The sequence below is a fragment of the Periplaneta americana genome, chromosome 15, assembly GCF_040183065.1.
Source record: "Periplaneta americana isolate PAMFEO1 chromosome 15, P.americana_PAMFEO1_priV1, whole genome shotgun sequence".
NCBI lineage: Eukaryota > Metazoa > Arthropoda > Insecta > Blattodea > Blattidae > Periplaneta > Periplaneta americana.
The window spans coordinates 144,833,807-144,857,782 of record NC_091131.1 but is presented as its reverse complement, the minus strand read 5'-3'; the positions used below and the strand labels follow the sequence as shown (position 1 = coordinate 144,857,782).

The 23,976-nt window shown below is 34.5% G+C and overlaps 1 protein-coding gene across 5 annotated transcripts in view; it reads left to right on the top strand.

Annotated features, from left to right (window-relative positions):
* Pgant7 (N-acetylgalactosaminyltransferase 7) overlaps nt 1–23,744 on the top strand; it is a 185,175-nt gene extending 161,431 nt beyond the window's left edge. For all 5 annotated transcript variants that reach the window (XM_069848321.1, XM_069848327.1, XM_069848320.1 and 2 more), the window contains one exon: nt 555–23,744. The gene's annotated coding sequence lies outside the window, so the exon portion shown is untranslated. The remainder of the gene's footprint in view (nt 1–554) is intronic.
* The last annotated feature ends 232 nt before the right edge of the window (nt 23,745–23,976 follow it).

The following is a 23,976-nucleotide window of genomic DNA, read 5'->3' as shown; positions in this document are numbered from 1 at the left end:
CTCGTTTTTCAATTCTAAATCAATTTCCAGGTTATATCAAGACTAATCTACATGTTATTCTCTAGATTATATCAAGGTCAATGACATTCGTGCCTCGGAAAAAATCAATAATTTCGCGTCTGCGCACATCTCACAATTCAGGTCAGTTCTGCTCCTCGCTTACATAACCATAACATGAATACTTATGAATAATTTCAAGTTAGAAATATGGTCGAGCATAAAAAGTCGTCTGAAACTTGCCTATAATGGTAATTAAGACGCTCGTATGAAAATTATGAAACTCACTTGCGCTCGTTTCATAAACAAACATACTCGCGTCTTAATTACTACTATTATAGGCTCGTTGCATAATGTACTATTATGCTTCTTGGACGGCATTTTTCGAATACTGTATAAGTGATATGAACGAAATAAAAATTTAGCTTTACCTCCATGACCCCCATGCAGCTTAATATCTTTAAATGTTACCTTATTGTAGCCTACTAACTCCACAACTTATTTCATTTATCATTAAAACCATCTGATTTTTTAGACTGAAATTGTTTCTCTTGCAGTTTGGAACTGATCCTGCCTACAAATATATATCATGAAATAAGTGGAATTGCTGTAATGCCAACATTCCATCTCAGTAAAGAGACTGTGATACTGAAATGTAAGTGAAAATACCATTTATTTGGTATAAGTTTTGAGTCGTATTTTATTCCAGTGTGAATTGTTTATAAAATTAACATTCATCGTGCGAAAAAAAATTGGTTTAGGGAAACACATTTATAATAGTTATTTAATAATTTTATATTTTAAGTTGTCCTTCTGAAACTATTATCTCGTATTGTTCTTTGTTTGTTTGTTTTAAGCACTTTAATTTATGGAGATTTGTTTCGCTTTTTCAGTTTATTTGTTGAGATGTAAACTTTTTATAAACACATATGTTATACGAAGACATGAGAGGAATTGATTCATACAACTGGCTTCATATGGGTGAATGACGAGCAGCTGAGTACCTGTCATTAGTAAAAAAAATAAAAGATAAAAATATATATATATTTTTTTTTTTCCACCTTGCAATTTTAACTTGCAGAGGACTTGAAGTACATGAAATTCCATATGCTAATATTAAATTCCTAAGAGGAATTTTAATAAAACAACGTTTATTGTTCTTCCTCTCATGTCTTCAAGAAAAGTATGTTACTACATTTGTACTTTTTATGTACATGATGTTTATGATTATTCTGAAGAAGGGTGACTGCATCTTTATACAGGAGTTTTTATATTTGTGTTCCTTTTATCAACAGATAGGCTATAAGCAAAAAATATTGAGAAATGTGCGGAAATTGAATCCATAATGGTAAATATAAGAAAGTTAATTCTCGAATTTATGACATTGTTCTTCATTGTTTGAATGCATAATGGTAAAGAATTACCAAAATATTTATTTGTGGAGTACATATTTTTCCATACCAGGCCAGTCAGTTTTGAAGATTTAACTTTGATACTTTCAATGTGAAGTTTTTATATAGCCTACATACTAAGGGAAAAAAAAACATAATTGTATCGCATATTGTAATAATTCATGTTTTAACAAGTGATATTATTAAAAAGAAAATAAAACTATTAACACGATCTGAGAGAATTTCTATAGAAAAAGGTGAATATTTCTTAACAATTGTTTGCAAATGAAAATTCATAAACAAACCTAAACAAATATTAATTAAAATATTCTTGATGTTACTCCTTTCAGCAGCAGATGTGTCATTAGGTGTCTACTATGTTCGAACCATGTAGAGATTATAGTAAAAGGTAAAAGGTAAAGGTATCCCCGTAACATGCCATGAAGGCTTTCCATGACCTCGGCACTAGAATGAGGTGGTGTGGTCAGCACCATGCTCTGACCACCTTTTACCCCCAGGAAAGACCGGTACTCAATTTTATAGGAGGCTGAGTGAACCTCGAAAGTTTGGCAACGAGAAAAAATCTTGTCACCACCTGGGATTGAACCCCAGACCTTCCAGTCTGTAGCCAGCTGCTCTACCAACTGAGCTACCCGGCAGAGATTATAGTTGTCCAGCATAAATGATGAGTATAGACATTTGCATTTGCAGGAAGTTTTCAAAAAACATTTTCACATAATATACCTATTTACAGAGATATTTAATAAACAGTAATATTAGTTCTGTAAACTGAACACTCAGGAGTACAAGAACAGTTGATTCAAATACACACTTTACTTTCCTTTGTCGAAAATATTAACACAGTATAACCCTGTTAATATGTTCGTCATGGAACTGTGGCCTTCAAGTGTAATAAGCGGGACAATTCTATAGATGAGAAACCACTTTATAAGAAACAAATCTTATTGTGCATTAGTTACAGTTCAAAATGCAAATAACAGCTAATTTCATATTAAAAAATCTATGATTGTAGTTTGCCATGTGTTTGTACTGCTATTATGAAGGATAGGCCTAATGTTATCTTTAGTTAACTTCATTTGATATAATGCTAGGAGCAACACTAATGCATTTTCGGAGCACATTTACTGCTCCAAGGGCTTTGTTTCGTGTGGGACACTTTCCTCTGCAGGTTAAATTTCCTCATCACTGTCTTCATGTTGGGTGGTAGTGGCAGCATGCTCTGCAGTCATGTCAACACAGTGGATTTCTGAGGTCACTAGACCAGCGTTTCTCAAACTATGGTCCGCAGACCACCTTTGGTCCTCGAGGTCTGCCCTTGTGGTCCTTCCAAAAAGGCAGAAAAAAAAAAAATTCAAACGAATTACGTATCACTCTATAGCTGAAAGTCTCAGAGTTTGGAAATGACACATGGCAATTGCCTTCCACTTTTTCCCTCAGTACTGACATTTTATGAAATTTGTTACCGTATCCATCTACTGACTTCCCACTCTACTCTCAACAACAAAAGAGGGATTTAAAGCACTATGAATGTGGTGTTTCTCGCCATCTTTTCCCTGCACATCTGGCGCTGCCCCTGTAACTCAGCCAGGGACTACCCAAATTCATAACAGAGGACCGAACCTTTTCATGTATTTATGACTTTCTTAATTGCTTTGCTGACACCCAGTCTGCACATTGAAATGGTCACGTACTGTACATTGTACACCAATAATACAACTCTGAGGTCACAGTTTGAAACTTATTTTCCAAGTAAATATGACGAATTTTCATAGGTTTGTGATCCCTTTCATTGAGATATTGAAACAAACTTTCATTGAGTGAAGGAGAACAGTTAATTGAACTCTCAAATGACACTGGGCTTAAAATGAAATTTCGAGTGGAAGGTATGGTTAATTTCTGGACTGTATCACAAGTGAAAAGAGAATACAGTGAACTGTACAATGGTGCTTTAGAGATTATGATTCAGTTTGTTTCTACGTATCTGTGTCAGAAAGGGTTTTCATCACTAACTCTAATAAAAACAAAGTAGGCTACCGAAATTGACTCGATGTATGTGACAATCTCCGACTTAAGCTTACCAGCATATGTCCAAATATAGAACAACTATGCAAGAATCGGCAGGCTCATTCATCACATTAATGTGAGTACCAGCATTTATTTATTTATTTTTTTTTTTAGTTAATAAGTTAAAGATTATCCAAACTCTAATAGCCTTGAATTATTAAAGAAGCAAAAATGAATTATCTTCTATTAACATTAGCTTAATTAGTTAATACTAATATAAAATTAATTAAATTAAGTTAATTCTATTTTAAAATAAAAGTATATTAATATTAAAATATACTACAAAAATGATAAATTTGCTTTTGAAGGGAGCAAGAGTAAGGTGGTCCGCTGAACTGTTCTGACTTAAAAAAGTGGTCCCCACTTCAAAAAAGTTTGAGAAACGCTGCACTAGACCATTGTCAACTGACACAAAATCCTCAATGTTAATTTCCTTCAACTTCTCCTGTATACTTGCCCAATCCTCGTCATCATCCATCATGAAAAGGGCATTCACTTCACAGGTTGTTATACTATGTTCCTAACAAATTAAAAAAAAAAATAAAAGAAAAACAACTCCCTGTCGAAGCAAAGAAAGTCTTACACAGTAGGTCACTAATAGCCTCGCCTAATAACATTAATAATCCTACCTTAAAAGATCCTGCGTTCCTGCAGCAATTGGCTATAGCCTGAGCATCAGTTCCTCCCCATGCAGCAGAGATGAAATTCATAGGGTCCAGTAAGGTGATACGATTTTCGTCACCATTGTTGATGCTCTGCAGATACCATAGACAACACACAAAGTAAAATATAGAACTAGAATTAGTCTTCTCCTTCTTCTTTTTCTTCTTCTTCTTCTTCTTCTTCTTCTTCTTCTTCTTCTTCTTCTTCTTCTTCCCTTCAAGTATCTTACAGTTGAATTTTCAATCCAGTGCTTCTTTGGACGACTGAGAGATCTCTTCCCGTTTGGACGATAGTGGAGCATGACTTTTGGGATTCTTCTCAATGCATGTGATGTAGATGATTTATCCAGTTGTTCTGATAATGTTTTAATTCTTCCATTACATCTTCATTGCGTTTGTGATCCCATTTCGTATATCCCCCTATATATGTCATAAATTTCATTTCATTAGCCTTTATTCTGCTTTTGTCTTTCTTCCTCAATGTCCATGCCTCACTGCCGTAACAAAGTACAGGTCTCACCAAGGTCTTGTAAAGGCGAATTCGAGTATGCCTTTGTACTAGGGAAGGTTTCATAATGGTGTTAATTATTCCCATTGTTTTGGTGTATTTAGAAATTTTCTGTGAAATGTCTACTTCATCGAAAAAAGATAATGTGTATCCAAGATATGGAAACTAATTTATGCTTTCTAATATTTTTTAATCTATACATATTTTGCTAGGCACAGGGTATTTTCCACAGAAGGCCATAATTTTAGTTTTTTCTTTATTGATTTTCATATCATATTTAATTCCAATTTTGTTAAAATTAAAAATGGAATGTTGTAATTTACTAGAATTAGTTTATTAACAAATTAACACTAAATGTTAAGTGTATGCATTTTATATGAACATGGATGGTAAATAATATCGACATGTAAAATTAAATGGAAGGAAATGTAGAGAGTTTTACAAAATCAGAAGAAAAGTGTTGAAATATTGCCAACTTATCATCACTATTCAGTGTCTTTCTGATTGTTGACCAAGCGTTTTCTTTCATTCTTGTAATGAACATTCTTCTTATACAAGAATTCTTTTTCTTGGATGTAAGTAATTAACAGTTCTTCAAACTCCATAGCTGCCATGATAATTTCGATGAACAATGAGCAATTGAAATTGAAAAAGTGACTGATTTTACATGTGCAGAAGAATCCCGGGAATGGAAATGTTAAAACTTCATGAAGTTCTGTTTCTTATTCCAGGACCTACCGTTCAGGGAAAGCAATTATAATTCCATACATTAAAAGTTTTCAAGATTTTTCTCGTTTTCGTTCTCGTTCTATTTTTTATTCCTGGGCAATTCGTCGTGTGAGAACCAGAGGGATGTAACTCCAATTTATCAACTTTACAGGAGAGAGGAAAGAAGGTTTTTTTAAGAGTATTTTATGCATTTAAACAAAATGGTAAGAACTTTATTGAAAAAGCTTCATGACTTAGAAAATGAATTTCAGCAACAATCACTTGACATCATAACTTCAAAAAAATATTTTAATATTTAAGTGTTAAACACTCTTTGATAAGGATGACAAGGAGATATGTTTGTATGAATCTAAACAAGTCAAACTTTAATTATTAATGGTGGAGATACACATTCAATTCTTAGAATATAGTAACACTAAAAAAATAGTTTTAATGTAAATGCACAAATTACAGTTCACATTTATAAATCTAGATGGTTAATTTCAGCATTTATTACACTCTTTGAACTTTCTTTACGTTCTCCTTATTCAATCTCGTCATCATTATCTGTGGCAGTATCATCTGATTCTTCAACTCTTTCTTCTAGAAGACTCTTATAGAAGCCATATTGCTGTTCTTTGATTATACCGGAAGAACACAGATCCATAAGATCTTTCACTTTTTCTTCCTGTATTTTGAGAATTCCGTGATATTTGGGTTCCAGCTGAAAAAGTGTGTCTGAATTTCGGGATTTTCTGGAAACTGGCAAGCATTTGAATTCTTGTTCGTTGCTATGTTTCAAAAAAATTTTGTTAATCTCACTTTTGCGAAACTGGAGACGGACTACCTTAAGCCACTGTATCTGTTTTCCTTCAGTGTCAACTTTCTTATTTTTCAGTCGCTCCTTTTGCATAGCACTGAAATCCAAAAAGTTCTTCTGTTCCATTTCAATAACTTCGCACAATCTTTGCTTTGAGGCAGTCTGGACAATAGTAAACCATCCCAAGGGATCATAGATGTTGATATTTTTTCTGGCTCTCTATATTAGCATGGACTGAATCACACTCCATTACAGAATGGCCAGGTTCAAAGAAGCACTGGTCTATCACAGGAATATTCAGAGTTTGGACAGCATGAAGAAACATGGTGCACATATTGCGTTTCGATTTTGTCCTCCGCACATATCGGAGAACAGAAAGACTGGACGACCATCAGCAATCTTGTTGAGTTCTTGAAATACACATAATGCTATTTCAATTGACCCTCTCTTGGCCACACCTTCATGCCACATATAGTTTTTGGCCTTTTTAGTAGCAGCATTGTACACAGTGAGGTTGTATGTAGCTAGTCTTCTTTTATAGGAGATAGCTTTTGCATTAATAGCCGGGCAGTATCTCACAGCTTCCATGTCAAATTCCGGCAAATGACATTCTCCTGTTAGTGCTCGGTCTTTCATTTCTTTTTTCAAATTTCGGGCTGATTGTTTCCTATTTAAGTGTTCGGAGTGCTGTTGTTGCTGTGCCTCTTGCTCTGGTTTGGAGAGATTTTGAAAACTGTAACAGTGGTCACATACGTCTTTCCTTGGTATATGGAAAGCTAAGTTGAACTCAGTGTTGAATATCTCCCTCTATAGGCAACATTTTTTTGGGATAACCTTCTCTTCTTGACACTCCTTTCTGTAGAGGTCTTACATTATCTGTACATTCAGATCGCATGGTAAGAACAGTCTAGTAGTAGTCTGTCAACAGTAATGTGACGGAACAAGAGGAAAGGATTTGATGTGATCTCATATTCTTTCTCTAGCCTCATCGGGTCTCCTTAAACCTGGACGATGATGTCCTCTGTTGCTTTCAGTCAAAATCATATTGCTGCTATCTCTTTTCTCCTGTATATTATGTACAAATGTTTCTGACACATCAAATGTGCTAAGGAAAAATTCCAGACAGACTTGAACTTCACAACTGTCTTTAAGCAAAAAATATGTTTTACTCACATTTCGTCGTGACTGACCACCAGTAGAACGAATTCGTGCTTTTGGTACCTCCTTAATAAGTGGTGCTAAATACTGTCGCTGTTTTTCTACATCTTTCATCAACCAAAATCCCTCAAACATCTTTCTCGCTTCAGCTTTGCTGATTTTTTGATGGCATTTTCTTGGACATTTGGAGCAGTCTTTGTACTTGAATACCCTACAGGGTACTTCCTTCCCAGCAGTTGATATGTATGCCTTTCCTGACTGCCTATTTATTTTCCTTATAGTTTTCTTCCAATTCTTTGTGTTCCTTGTTCATTTTCTTGATTTATTACGCTTGTCGGTTTCTCCTCTGTTATGTTCCTCTCTTATTTCATCAGTAATGTCTAAATTTAGCGAATTGTCTGCTTCCTGTTGCACATTCATCAACGTAAAACCCTTGCCGAGATTAATTGAATCAACGGAACTAAATACTTGTATGTTCGCTGGGAGGGGATGTGAGCCACTTTTCTCCACTTCAACATGGCCTAAAAAGAAGCAATACGTAGGCCTAATCAATATTGGTCTTTACATAGCTTAGTATAAAGTTTATTCTAGTTTCCGTTTACTGTATTTTATTAATTTATATTTGTAATCTTCTATGAAGACATTTTCTGTTAATATACAAACACCTCTATAAAAATAAATACAGTAGAACTTGCTTATAGCGACCTCGTTTTGTGCGACACCTCACCTATAACGTCAAATATTCTGTGGTCCCAACAAATTCCCCATAAGACGTATGCTTTTCTACCTTGCTAAATACAACAAACATATATGCGTCTACCTCGCATATAACGTCATTTTCAACCTCAGTTTGGAATACAATTTTCTAAGAACCAAAGTATTTTGCTGAAATCTGGTAAATCCTTTACTGTTCCCTTCTATCGTAGACCTCTGGAATGCAGGAGAAGTGAGTGACACTTTAGACGCCATTAGAATTGTGAACATTCCTATGAAGCTAGAGGAGGGAGTATGAAGCTAGGAGAAGGAGCAGTGAAATTGCAACTGAAAAAATGAACATAGAATTTAATTTAGAAAGTGTATATTGAGCAAGTAGGAGACAACAGAGTAAAATGACTGATTACTTCACTCCTCAGTAAATAAGTTTGGTGAGTAATGAACGAACTGTTTTAATACAGAATACTGTATTTATAATTGTACATGTATTTCATTGTGTTCATGGTATGCTTAAAAGTGAATACATAAATCTAAAATAAGCCTAATTATGTTTATTATTTTTCATTTTCCACCTCACTAGACTGATAATATGAATCTCGGTTACTACGACACTCGTTTATAACAACATAATTTTCAAGGTCCCTTGCATGTCGTTATAACCAAGTTACACTGTATACAAAACCATAACACAAATAAATAAATAAGAAAAAGAAGATATAACTGCTCAATAACAGGCCAAGAAAGGCACAGATAATTACAACTTTAAGTTTGAAATAGATGATATATTCCAATGGCATATTGGGAATCGAACCCATTACCTTTCGGCTATTGCGTAATTTCGTAACTGACTACGCTATCATACTGTTCCACAAGATAAGTAAATAAATAAATAACTTAATAATCAGACTATTACCTGTCCATTTCATTTAAAAAGACTCATAACAATTTTTAATTAAATAATTTAAAGATAGTTTAATCTTTCTCTAATGCGAACTAAATTTATGAAAAATGTAATGTACAAGTTTTCGCTTACTAGCTGTTTGTTCTGTAGTTATTTGAGGCTCTTTTTGTTGGACAGCAACCCTTCTCCTCTTACGTCTCTGTCTGCCATCTGATGAAGATGATGTTGATTCTTGATCATTACTGGGAATGTAGTTATCAGATGAATCCGAACTAAACATTTGCAGTTCATTATTTTGAACTTCACTCGCATCTGATAATCTGTCGATATAATTATTATTTTGCAGTAGAGAAGATGGTACATCAACAGTGGATGATTCTTGGATCTCTAAAATAAAATGAGAAGGCCTGTCAAATCTTTGTCATTACTGCGATGTAATACCTTTGTTATAGTAATCATTAGTCTTATAATAGTCACTGCCTACTTATAATAAAAACATAGCTTCTCTTACCTCTACTAGATGTTGAATTCTGTTCATGTTGATACTTCGAATTGTTTAGTACTAAGTCAACTAGTTTTCGTCCTCTCGTAGTCATTCTTTATGGTTAAGAGATATTTTCCAACAATATTATAATCAAAACACTGTTCACTCTTCTAAATATTAGTCAATACAATCAACAGACGAGCTAAGTTGATTGGAATGAAGGCTCAGGACAGTCACAATAACTTGTCTGTGAAATGATAAATTGCATATGTCAACAATGCTTGTAATGAATTTGTCTTGTAACGAGGGAAATAAACATCATATAGCGCATAAGATAACTATTGATACCTACATGATGTCACAAGGCGCTGAAAGTTTGAATGTGAAAAGGAAGGAAAAGTTAAGCTGTAACAATATATCGTATTGCCCCGCTTCCGCCTACCCATGATCATGTCATATCCTATTATATTCCGTGATCCATTTCATAATGATAACGAGGATTTACTTCAATTTCATATGGCACAGAAAATTATTATAATTAATAATAATAATAATAATAATAATAATAATAATAATAATCCGTGACGCTACAGCCCATGAAGGGCCTAGACCGGCCAGCCGGCTGCTGACCTCATGCCCACATGCCGAAGCAGAGGTGGAAGATCATCCAACCAAAATGGGAGTATCGTGTGGTTAGCACGATGATCCCCCCAGCCGTTATAGGTGTTATTCACAACCGGATTTCGTACCTATCGTAGCTCCCCAAGTTGCTGGGTGGGCACCGGTCCCATACACTGGCCGAAATTTCATGAGAAAATTTCTTCCCACATGAGGACTCGAACCAGCGCGCGCGCATTCTGTGACGCGAGTCCTAGGCAGGATGCCTTAGACCACGATGCAACAGTGCGGGACATTATAATTACTATCATAAATCAATATAAGACGTGTTTTATGCTAACATGAAATTGATAATTATGTTAAATATATTAATATTTAATTGAAATATAGGTTAATTATGGTAAAATGCATGTTAATGCATACGCATAAAAGGTGTTATCCATACTTACACTTCATGTTTTGGAGTCAGAGAAATGTATGTGCTGTTACATTTGTCTGGTTCTGAAAACAGACTCGACTCCTTTGGATCAAAACAACGTAACAACCAATACGTCTATCTGACTCTAAAAGAAATCAGTAGATTGGAGATACGGGACTCCACTTTACCGCTAAGGAAAATAGGTAGAGATATGTCGATCTGACTGCGAATAGAGCTCCTCAAAGTAAGTAGATACATTTAAAAAACCGAAAATCGCATTTTCCTCTGGTTCTCACACGACGAATTGTGAAGCCACCTTCATTGTTTTCAACTGTAGTAGGATTTCATTAATTGTCATTAATTCGTTATACAAAACTGTGACTGATCAAAACGACGATAATAAAATCCTTTAAACCCATGTATAGTGACACTTTGTTCTGAGAATAAAATCAAACCAATATAAAACATAATTTCTTACATTATAACTTGTAATATATATTATACAAAGATATAATTCTTTAACACAACGTCTCCTAATGGGTTATTTTGCAGAACATATTCACTTTGAGTCACGCACATGCTCCATGTTGGCATATGGGTGTTCTGTCTCGAAAATCCCTAGATGTTTTTCTTTTAACCTTACCCGTAAGGTGGAAAGTGGCTACATCACTCAAAATGACGCAAAACAATAGGTTTTCATTAGAACTTGCATATTCTCGCAGAAATAATGTTGGAGAACATTGTGGCCCCAGTTTTAGGACCTGCAGCAATTTAGGCGTTCTCTGAGACAAGAACTTAACTGCAAAATCTTGACTTTGAGTTACAAAGCATCAAACATTTTAGATTTCGTAAAACAGTATTATGCAGAACGACATTCAAATGTTTCTAGAAAGTGCTTTTATTGTTGGAAGGAAATAATATTTTCTAAGTAGGAAGATTTGTTATTAAGAATGCAATATATGCTGGAAACGGAAAAACGACGTAATATATGTTAAGTTGTTATTTCAGGGAATGCCTCAATTGCCTCCGATGATGGATTGTTGCATGTGGAGCTTGTATGAATCCATTCCACTGTTTCCTGGCATACATACAGCCAGCCAGTTGACTTTCTGTTATAGATGTAGACTCTTTTCTTAAATTGTAATACCATTTACAAATTGAATGCTCGTGGAGTGGATCTGCTACATACTTGTTTCGGAAACTCCGTTGCACACAAATAACAGGTCTGTAAAGGTGGAAATTCAGGACACAGAAAGCTCCCCTATATTCAATGGTAGCCATTTTGTCTCATATCGCTCTAGTGGTGAACAGTGCATACTACCTGTTGCAAGGTAGGCCAACATGAACATTGAGAATTTCTCTTTCCATTGGTACCAGAGCAGTAGCGGACGGTGGGTTTGAAAGTTGAGGAGGCCAAGATGTGAATGATGGGAATATAAAAATATAAGGTCTGTGACGTATCTCATTACCTAACGCAGAATTTATAGATTTTAAGAAATTAAAATTAGATTTTCCAATTTATGTTTTAGGATTTTAAATCTTATGTTAGGAAGTTATATGATTTTACGGGAAAAAATAAAAATAAACAACATACTGTTAATATTATTACAACGGCTTGGTAAAGATTACCTACGAATTAGGTCTTTTTAGGTCATATTGAATTTAAGAATGTTACTCTTTGCTACATAAAACGAACAAGAAAAGCAATATTTCGAGAGTAACAAGATAGCAACAAAATTGATTCGAACCAAGAATCCGGGTCTAGCTCATTATTATTACATAGTATAATTTTACAGCAAATTAACTGGACGTTCCTCTTTCTTCGCAAACCGATCAAATAGGTCACAACATACTGAATAGCTGCTACTAGAAGAAGCTAGAGACAAATCTACATTTGTTTCTAACTATCGATATATTTAAAATACTGTATAAGTAAATATATCTCGTAACACAAAAGAATAAAATAACAAGAAAACCCGCAAACAAGAGAAAATCTAACAACATAAATGAAAACTTTTATGCAGGGAGAGAAAACTAACAACACGTGACTCAATTTTCTAAAACCACAAAGAGAGAAAGAGAGAGAGCTTCCCAATACAGCCGAAACCAGCCGTGATTATAAGCAGTACAGTGTTGTCAGCAGTGGGTAGGACGTCTCCAAATCGGCTCCCCTCGAGCGTTCTAGTCAAATTTAAACACTCTTCTAACCAGCTATCTTATTGGTTGAACTGCTGTTGTCATGGTTACCGGGGAGTAGCATCATGTACCTGACTCCTCTCTCCCGGTCTCGCATAGACACTGCAGGCCGCTAGATGTCGACCGTACAGGTTATAGCACTATCTGTTATTTTTCAGTACGAATTATTTGTACTATCTACAATATAGCGAGCGGGCATCACCAACTGGATGTGGTCGACTTTACGTAACTTACTTCTCAGTCGTAGTGAATAGTAAAATTAATATAAAAGGAAAAATGTTTGTCATTTGCTGTAACTTGTCTGTGATCTTAATTCAGCTGAAATTATTACTACCATATTGTGTTCTGGTAAAATATTAGGGGAGGCACGGCCTCCCTTGCCTCCCCTGAAAATCCGCCACTGTACCAGAGGGAATAAGATCTTTGGGGAGGCCGAGTTGTAGATGGGAGGAAAATATTAAAATGAATTTGAGTGAGGTGGGATATGATGGTAGAGACTGGATTAATCTTGCTGAGGATAGGGACCTATGGCAGGCTTACGTGAGAGTGGAAATGAACCTCCGGATTTCTTAAAAGCCATAAGTAAGTAAGTTATTGGTACCAGTTTTCCACATCTAATTCCATTCAACGTGAGTGACATGTTTATAATTGGAAAGATCATTTAGCCTAGCTATGTATAAAGTGAAAAATATAGTGATACTGCAAAATATCGATTTCGGGATTTTCGCGAAAATACTAGTTTTCGTTATCCCTAATACTGAAGAAATTATTTTTATTTGTTTGTCTTTCTCCTAAACTGTTACATATTCAGTTCTGTGAGCCAGTTCCTCTAGGAATGATATAATAATATTTATTAAACAATTAATAGACCTTTCCTTCAAATCGAAACCCACCAGAGTGATGACCTAGTGCAAGGTCGCATCCATGGCTCAGCACTAGCATGCTGATTTCATCCCCCAGCCTGGTCGTAATGGAATTTATGAACGAAGCAGTTGCATATGTCTTTCCTTGGGGTGCTCTTGCTTTCTCTTTTATTCCACCAATACTCACCTCTCTATATTTCATCTATCATCTGCAGTAGTTAAAAATAGAATAGGGTGAATTCTTGGAAGTACAGGATTCAAGAACTTGGAATTCTAGTCCCTAGAATTTATCAAGTATTCATCTGGGAATGGCCCTCCTGTCAGCATTTGATTCACGAATTTCACATAGTCCACACATTGATTTGGACAATCATTGCTTATGTAGAGTGTTTCAGGGGAATAGTAAATAGTTTAAAAAGTGTTAGTATGGACTAGGCTATTCTGAGTAAAAATGTTCATATAAACATGTGTCCAATTTTCAATGGATATGGAGATACAGCTGTTTGAATGTTATGCATAACAAGTCTTACAAGTGGCAAGAAATAAAGACAAATCACTTAGTGATTGCATTTATTGCTTATTTATATGGTATGAGTACATTGTTACAGTCACTGTAATTTTCCATTCTGTTGACAACTGTAATTATTGCTCTTCTGAGGCTTTGTTTTATGAGGACAGCATTATTCGTGAGCAACCAATTCATCCCTTGTGTTTACTTTGTTTTTGTACACTTCGCATTTTATCCACACCCCACAGACAAAAGTCGACAGGAGTAAGTCTGGGGACCTTGGTGGCCAATGCATGTGACCACCACAGTCAATCCATCGTTTGGGCAACGTGAGATTTAGAGTATGTGTCACTTGACAGCTAAAATGTATAGGGACTTTGTCATGCTGAAGGAACATGTTCGTCCTGGTACTCAAGGGAACTACAAATAGCTGTTTCTCTACATCTATTATGAACAGTGCTGCCATCAGATGTTCTTAGAAGAGCAACACATACTGTCTTTTGTACGTAATTATTTGTTTTTCCTTTATACCATTTGCAAAGCTCATTATGCGTAACATTCAAACAGCTGCATTTCCACATCCATTGAAAATTGGGCCCGTATATGAACTTTTTTTTTTTTTTACTGAGAATAGTTCATACTACCACCCCTTAAATACTTAACTGTTACTCTAGAATCACACTATAGAGGTTCTGGACTGAAAGTATAAAATGCAATTGGCTGCTGAAAGGAGTTTAAAACATGAGAGCAACAACACTATTGGCTCGTGTTTTCGTGAATTCAATACATTATGACAAATTGATGTAATAATATAAAATGTTAGTGGTGCTTAGCTGAAATACATCATATTGTACAATGTTACAAGCAGGAATGGAATAATGAAATTATATCTATTTGATTTATTTTTATTGTTTTCCTCATCTTTAAATTAACTATGTTACAACATGATGATGTGAAACATTACAATAGTCAATATTGTCATTTGTCAATGTTTCTGAAGTTGTTAATCTTTCAGTATTACTGCTTACATTACAAGTAAGTGGTCAAAATATGTGTTCCATTTGAATACAATGAAAAACATACCAATGAGGAAACAGATCCATATTTGCTCATATTTCTTTGGTAATAACTTATGGGTCATACTAGACATTAAAGTATATTAAGTATGAATGTCTTTATCTTTTAGACCAACAGCATACTGCATCAGACATTCTGTCTCAGACTGTCCGATGTAATGGTGTTTATATTCATTGTTATGATACTGCAGCATACTCTATCGGACTTTCGTCCCAGACAGTCTCGAACAAAATTGTGATGTTACCTCAAGTTTTATTTACTGGTGGACACGATCCAGTATTTAGTCTGCACATGTGTGAAGTCAGCTGCTCACTCACTCACTCACTCACTCACTCACTCACTCACTCACTCACTCACTCACTCACTCACCTTATTTGTTCTATGGCCAGTGTGTATTATATTATAGTGCTATAATATTATTCTTACATTGTATTTAGGAGTATTTTTCAATTGTTTGTATGTATGCAAGACTCTCACTTTTTATTAAAAAACATAGGAAACACCTAGGAGATAAATTGTGGGAAGAAGTTGTGAAAGAAATTTCTAGTAGTAGTAGTAGTAGTGTTTGCAGGTAATGCTGCCTTCCTATTCCTAAATGTCATCTCTCTCTGTCTTGAGCATCATGTTCTTGCAGACCATATGCAAACATAGCCTCTCTGATACCATCATACAACGATCTTCTTGGTCTGCTACATTTTCGTCTGTAAGGTGGTGTCCAATGAAACACTCTCTTTGGTCATATTTCCACATCCATTCTCAACAGGTATTGAAACCAGCTCAAAGCTTTATCTATTTTTCCTAATACCGTCTTTTCTGTTTCAGTTCTTCTCCTTATTTATTGATTCCTTATTCTGAATAGCCTTGTGCTCCTTCTTAAATAATCCATTTTTAAGCTGCAATTCTTCTTTTACTCTCTGTGATGCCCATGCCTCACAATCATAACACAAGACAGTCTCAATCAGTATCGTACCCAAATGTTTTTTTGTCTTTCTAAAAATGTTGTAGCTTGTTCTATATGCCTATTAATGTCTGTTTTTTCAATGCCATTTTTAGTTATTGCGATGCCTAAATATTAAAAAGGATCAACTTGTTTAATTTTATGTCCATCTTTAACCCTTTGATGCACGCATTTGGGGGGGAAATAAAAAATTGTGTTTGCATTGAAATTAAATTTTTATTTGTCTAAGAGAAGTGCCTCAAATTTTTAAAATTTGAAAAACTTTCATTTTTGACACAGAAAATGGGTGGTTTCATGATAAAACCACTATGCAATACTGCAGAACACATGCCTTCAGACTTATTGTGAAGGATACAAAATGAAACAGTTTCTGGTATCTTTAAGGCAAAGTTCCATTTTACATGTGTTGCAGGCAAATTTACTCCTATATGGCTGAACTTTAGTGCTGCTATAAGCACAGAGTCTTGAAGATACACTCACAGGCATATGTGCCACCTTGTCGAATCTTTTTTCATATGGGATCATTGGCTTGAAGTTGTGCACAGATTTTAGTACTGTCTTTCTCCCTTTAGGTTTTGGAATATTAGCTGTGACCAAGCCATCAACAACAATAACCAACCTGAAATTCTTCAAAGTCAATTCTCTACCTTTACTTCCCAACGAATATACCAAGAAGGCATTAGTTACAGTGACATCAACAAAATGACAAAAAATGTTGTGCCACTATTTTCTGCATTTTCTATCAATCTCGTAGGAGGACTTCAACATATCAGCTTTATCAACATAACCCTTATGTTTGCTGTAGTCCTTCACGAGTTGTGGGCAAGAATTTCGGTGGTTGTTCCATTCTTCTCTTTCCTTGAAATAGTGGCGACAATAGATGGATCGTGGTAATTAGAAAGGAAAATAATGGACCTTCTATCTTTCCACTTGAGCCAGGACACTCCAGCATATGATGTAAGGCTATCACTCTCACCATGTTTCATGTCGTGGTCTCTTCTTTCGTCGTCTGGTAAACCAATATGCCCATGTCTAACTGTACCACATGCATAGATATTTTGCTGCCTTAGAGATCATCAGATTCAGACTTGTGAAAAAGTTGTCAAAAACACTTCGTGATTGTCACCAACCATCTCTTCCTTGTAGCCATGATGAATAAGCTGACACAAAAATGGAACATTTTGTTGCATATGGTAAGCATAATTACCCTGTTTGCATGGTGGTTACGATTTGAAACCACACCATCATTTCTATATTGACGCCACATGTGTCGAAGAAATTACAATCTTGTTACTGAAATATGTTCTGAAAGACTTATAAAGAAATAATACTGAATAGAAACTTACGTAACTGTAATATTTTAGCATACAACTGAAATAAAAACACGTAGCGAGTCTTCCACACCCCAATTGAGGAGCGTTTTTTCAAAACTCGATATATGCAAAAACAAGTTTTTTCAGAAAATGCGTTTTTTGTTTTTTGACAAGATTAATTTTTATTTAAAAATATGTGTATTTCAGCACATGTAATTCAATGAATAAATGAACAAGATGGCGTAATTAAAATTGTTACAGTCTATTGTTTACTATTTGAAATCAGATGTCAATTTATGAAGGTTTTTTCAAAAGTCGATAAATGATAAGTAGTGAGTGGAAGATGTTCATGTAATGCTGTTTCTTTTGTCTATTTTTTGTTTTGTTTTTTTTTTTTGCATAAATTCCCGTATTTATTGATTTTTGACATACACTTTTACATTATTTATTTTAGATGCACAATAATGGATACATTGAATTAACAATGTATTACATAAAGTAAACTGAATAACATTTTTATGTAATTTAATTTTAATTTAACATTTTTTCTTTATATTGTTACATAATTTATTTTAGATACACAATAATGCATACATTAAACTAAACAATATGTATCATGAAGTTGCTAAACTGTATAGCATTTTTTTACCTAATCTAAATTAAATTTTATTTGAACATTATTATTATTTTATTTTTTACTTTCAGTTGCTTTCTAGCACATCTTTGTAGAAATCCCTTGCATCGTCAGTTATTTCGAAGTACTTGAGTAAAGCTGCAACATCATTTTTCTTCTCTTTGCTCACTGCACTTTTCTTTGGGAGAACTGTCGAATTTAACATTATCTGATGGCAAGATTTGTTTTTCAAAACTTCAACTTGAACTGGATCTCCAAAGTAAGTGCTTGTTACTGAAATTTCAACTTTATCCAGATTCTTTTATACATAATTAGACGTTGACTATTCATCTTAAATGGCATTTTTGACCATAGTACTTTCTTTGAGCTTTCCTTGAGGTTTCTGACTTTCCAGTCTTTGTTTAGCACTTTCAAAGTCCCATGTTCCTCTAATAAGTCGTAATATTCCTTGGGTGAAGTGATGGTCTCCTGCCGCCTGTAACTTTTTTCTATCCTGCCGAACACTCTGTCCGGAGCCATATAACTATGTCCCCGGACAGGAAAGAAGTGTATAATATTGCTAAATTTCTTGCTTCTTCCCAAGAATGCAGTTAGTGTAGCCATCATGACACTGCTTTTATTCTGGCTGCTACAGGAGTCTGAGAACAGATGAATCGTACTGGCCCCTCCATTTTTCACTTTATTTTCCAGGTCACACATAAAATCCAACAAAGCTGAAGCAACTTGGTTACACCCTCTTGTGGACTCTGTTTCCAACCACGTGTAAAAAGTAATGTCCTCTTTCCTCTGCTTTTCTGAATGGATCATGATGCATAGATTGTATAGCCATATTTGCCTAGAATAAAACACTTCACTAACAGATAGCTTTGGTAAAGGCTGATTTTTCTGCATGTCGAAGCAAATTTTTATGATATCTGCATTATCATCTTTCATTATTTTGTAAAATTGCTTCACACGAAGTTTATGTAATCTGTAGTTTGTCCTTAATTCATTCTTTTTTTCCAAATCCTGTTCTGCTTTTATCTTTAGTAGATTCATTTTGCAAGTTGAGCAAGTATCGGTATGGGGAGTCTTAAATGACAAGTTGAAACATTTATAGAAAATTCGTTTGTATTTGGACAACGAGCAGAGATTCAAACCTGAAGCATTCTGGTTTGCACAAAAAAATTTCCACATTTTATTGACTGAAAGATGAGAAGGTAAGTACCCCCTCTTAGACTTTCCCCTACCATGATGACTTTCTCTACATTTGTAGCTTTTTATATCATTTTTAATGGCAAGAGTGAGTTCCTTATGTTTTTCTCCTGCTCTATTCCCTCCACGCATTTCTTTTGGCACTTTCCCCGTTTCATGAAACCTGTTAGCCAGGTAAGACAATCTGTCCTTTGACATACCAGAAACAGCTTGAAAAGTTGCAGCACAAACAGGCAATAATGTACCATTCTTCTTTCTGATGGTATATTTTACTGAAACTCTCTTCTTCCGCTTGGCATTTTCAGTAGCTACTATTCTGCGTTTAGGAGTACAAATTTCCATAAACTTTAACAGAAATTTATCTTGGTCAGTTTTGTTTAGAGATGCCACTTGATGATGAAATGTGGTGATGTCATTATAACTCAGCTCAGCAGCTTTACAATTTTTCTTTCCTTTGGTATTTGTAGCTAACTTCTGAAGTCCATGACTGCAATTTATTTGTGGTTCCTCTTTAGTTTTGCAGATCTTTCTTTTTGGCTGACTCTCCTTGCATCTTGATTTTCTTCCTAAGAAACATTCTTCAACATGTATATCAGTATCAGAATCCTCCGACGAAATATTCATAATGAAAACTCAGTTTATTAACACAGGAAAAACACCACCATTCATAATGAAAACCTCTCAAAGAATGAAACTGAAACTTGTCAACAACCCAGTGAGAACAAGAGTCACTTTCCGCCAGTTAGTAGACATAAGTAATTGGCATCTGTGCGAAGTTGAATGAAATGTAAGGAATAAAATTATTATAGTGGAAATACTTCTTCCTTACTTACTGCATTTATCGACTTCTGCTTTATCTATTCCTGATCATTTATCGAGTTTTGAAAAAACCTTCATAGTTTCCCTATTTATAAGTAAGGCAAATATCGTCTTTAGAGAGAAATGTTTGTATGGGATCATGAAGGTCACATAGGTTATATGGATGGTGTGTGTAACTCGATTTTTCAAATTTTGCATTTATCGAGTTTTGAAAAAACGCTCCTCAATTATACACAACATCGACCATCTTAGTGAACAGCCTGAGCAACACAAATATAGGGAAAATAAAATTCTTCTACAGTTACTAGGAATCAGTGAATGCAGAGCAGTAGTTTTGAAATAAAAACCACCTTGTAAGTAGGCAGGAAACTCAAATTTAAAAGGTGGTTACGTACTGTAACCACTGCTCTTCAAAGGGTTAATGAGTATTTCGTATTTAGTATCCGAATTAATAAACAAATATTCTGTTTAGAAGAAATTAATACTCTTATCACATTGTGTGTATTACTCAAAGTTTTCGAAGCATGAATTCTAAATCATGTATGTCCTGTACGAAAACTGCCTAATCATCTGTAAAGCTCGAAGTGAAAAAGTACCGTAGTTATTATCCACTAGTATGCCCATCTCTCTACAACTTCTCTTCTGTTGATATAGAACTCCTTCCAAAAATAAATTAAATAATATTGGCGAAAGACAATATCCTTGCCTAAGACCTATAGTTGTATGAAATGGTTGTGATATTTATGATCCTTGCTTGACGAATGCTTGATTATTACTGCAAAACTCTTTTATAATTCTCAAAAGCTAATCATCTATCTGCAAATCTCTCAGAACTTTTCATAATTTGTGCCTTGGTACAGAATTGAGTGCCATGTGGGTTTCCAAATTCCTAGAGATTCTTTTTTCGGTAATTTATTGAACTATAAAAAAAATATTATCCATGGATAATCTGCCTTAAATAAAACCACTGTATCCTTCACTTGCCGCTTTGTATTTGTTTCTAATTAAAAATTTAATGTCGTTCCAAATAATCTACTTATTGTGCAGTTCACACTTATTCCTCTGTAATTATTGGGGTCTTTCTTGCTTCCTATTTTGTAAATTGGTGTGATGAACGAAGTTTTCCACTGAACAGGTATTTTATTCTATATAATGCATTGAAGGGTTCAGAGTCATAGTGGACCAAGCGCCATTTATTGAAAATGGAGAAAGCAAGGGTTAAAGTTAAGTGAATACCATAGTTTAATAAAGATTGACATATTTAGTTTCAGTGTGTATACTTTATATTACTTGCTATTTGTTTCCATTGAATTATGGTAATAACTTCATTTTAACCCTTGTTTTCTACGGTTTTAGTAAATGGCACTTGGCCCACTATGGTTCTGAACCCTTCATTTGTTCATTAATGTAGCGAGAATTTACGTCAATACCTTTCCACCATTTTTTATCAATTGTGCAAGGATTTCTCCTGGACCAGGAGATCTTCGATTTCTCATGGATGATGCTGCTATCTTTACATCTACATCATCAATATGTATGGTTGTTGTATTTACATGAACTTCGTGATCTTGCCCTATATTGTCTTCACATTCGTCATTTTCATTGTATTTCTATTAAGTAAGGATATTTTTTATATATATTTATAAAACAAAGTAGATTAATTTTTATATTCAGAGGATGAATCGAACAACCTCTATTTATGTGATTTTCTTCTTCTAACCACATAAAATAATAGATCATTGCTACAATTTCGTCGTTGGTTGCCATCACATCATAACTGAGAGCACTAGTGCATGTGAAAGTCAAGTATGTATAGTTCTATCAAATAGTCGTGAGCACTGAACTGTGCCGAAAGTGAATGAATGAGTGGAAACAAATGGTATCATGCGGGAGTCCTACACAAAAATACATAGTAGCAGACTGTAGTCAATTTTAAATATTTGCTATATTCCTGTCTATGCCACTGCTCATTCTATTTATAGTGCTCTTTTCTAAATGCATGCAGTATGTATACATTGTGACGAAATTCTATTTGAGACCGTCTGAGACAGTCCTACACAGACCAAAACTGTTTTGTCTGGTTTTGAACGGTTTGAGACGAAACTGTCCCATCCAAGACAGGATGTCTGATATAGTTTGCTTCTGGTCTTAGAAGTAAGTGTTTGCCCTACTCTGTGCAAATTAAATATGGATGTACATATAAAGTACAATTGTACAGATATTTTCTTCTGTTGTGTTCAGTGGTGTCGGTAGTGAATTGAAGATAAAAATGTATTTTGTATCATAATTGTGATAGTAAAAGTTCAGTTTTTTATGGTTCAAATTGGTGTTAAATTATCGTTATTAAAATCATTACTATTAAAACTTATTTAGTAGTTCTCCAGTGCATAGCATCTGTTGACACTTATCGATTCCCACAATCATTCTATTGCCTCCTTCCAGCCATTGCCTCATCATTGTCATATTCCAGTTATTTTTTAACCTATCACGTTTCCTTTGCTCAAGATGTACCTACACGAAATCATTTCATGGTAACCTAAAATTGTTCATTCTTTTCACATGCTCTATTTGTTTCGTTCATTATTAATAGTTACTTTTGATACTTGCATTATTTATCGAATTCTGTCAGTAAGAGCTCTCTTCAGCTATGATAGCTATGATATACCTGCTGCTTATCTCAAGAAATCCATTTCGAGTGTCAGTAGTCACTTTTTATACTTTTATGTAAAATGTCAGACTTCTAAACTATGTGCCAGTATACCCTTTATAATGGTGTTGTATATCAAATATTCATCTTGTGAGATATGTACACAGTTTCTAAATGCAACAATTGTTTGCATACTTGCCTTAATTCTACATTATTATATCAAAGTCAATTTTTTTATCTGTTTTGATCTTGACTTTCAACTATTTGTATTTTATATGTTATGCTTTTATTATTTCTAGTGTTGTAATTAATTGTAAATTAAGTAAGACTCATTTAAGATAAAATTAGAGATTGTGGTGAACTTGAGTTGTGGTAATTGGCTGGGACAATACATCATAGTCCGTCATATATGAGTACATATTTCACTGCATATTGAGTTTATGAATGTTATATATAGTGATGATTCATAGGTATTTTATACACTTTTATATTTTAATTTTTTATTGCCAGTGCAGAAGCCTAGGATAGCATTGAAGTATGCAAATTTAATACAATGATCTTCTGCAGATTCTACTTCTGCTAGAAATTGATCAATATGTAGGGGAGAGTCGGGTAGTATCGGACAGTGCATTTCTTTCTTCTATCACCATATGGTAGTACCTGAATGACATGGTTATGTTTCTCTATGCGACGTCACAGAAACGTAACCATGTCAGTCAGGTACTATCATCGTGTGGTAGATGAAAGAAACTCACTGTCCGATATTACCCGATGTCCGATGCTACCCGACTCTCCTCTAATCCATTTTAAAGACCAATTAAAAATCAACAGAAATGATCTAGAAATTCCAGAAACAAAAATGGTGAGATAATTATTTACCAAATCAAACAAAACTGTTGTATAAAAGCTCACATTGAAGAAAGAAATTAATGGAGACCGAAACTCAAAAATAATGTTTCTCGTGAAAAAATCCAGTTGTTGAGCAGTACAGATTGGTTATCTATTGTTTGTGACTGTGATTTCATTTGCAATAAGAAGAAATAAAAATGACCATGACGTTATTGGATCATAGATGGCTGTGTATTTCATATAGAGTTATGTTGCTGCAACGTCTACATGTATAGTATAAGATACATTTCTATTCTTATTAATTTTTTTACTTACTTTTTAAGTCGCACATTTTTATTTATGTTTTAAATGAGGTGAAAAATGTCATTGTGCAGTGAATATGGCTGTAACATAAAAAGCGAATCTGAGCAGTATAAGAGTAAGAACATACATTTTCATAAGTTTACAAATTGAT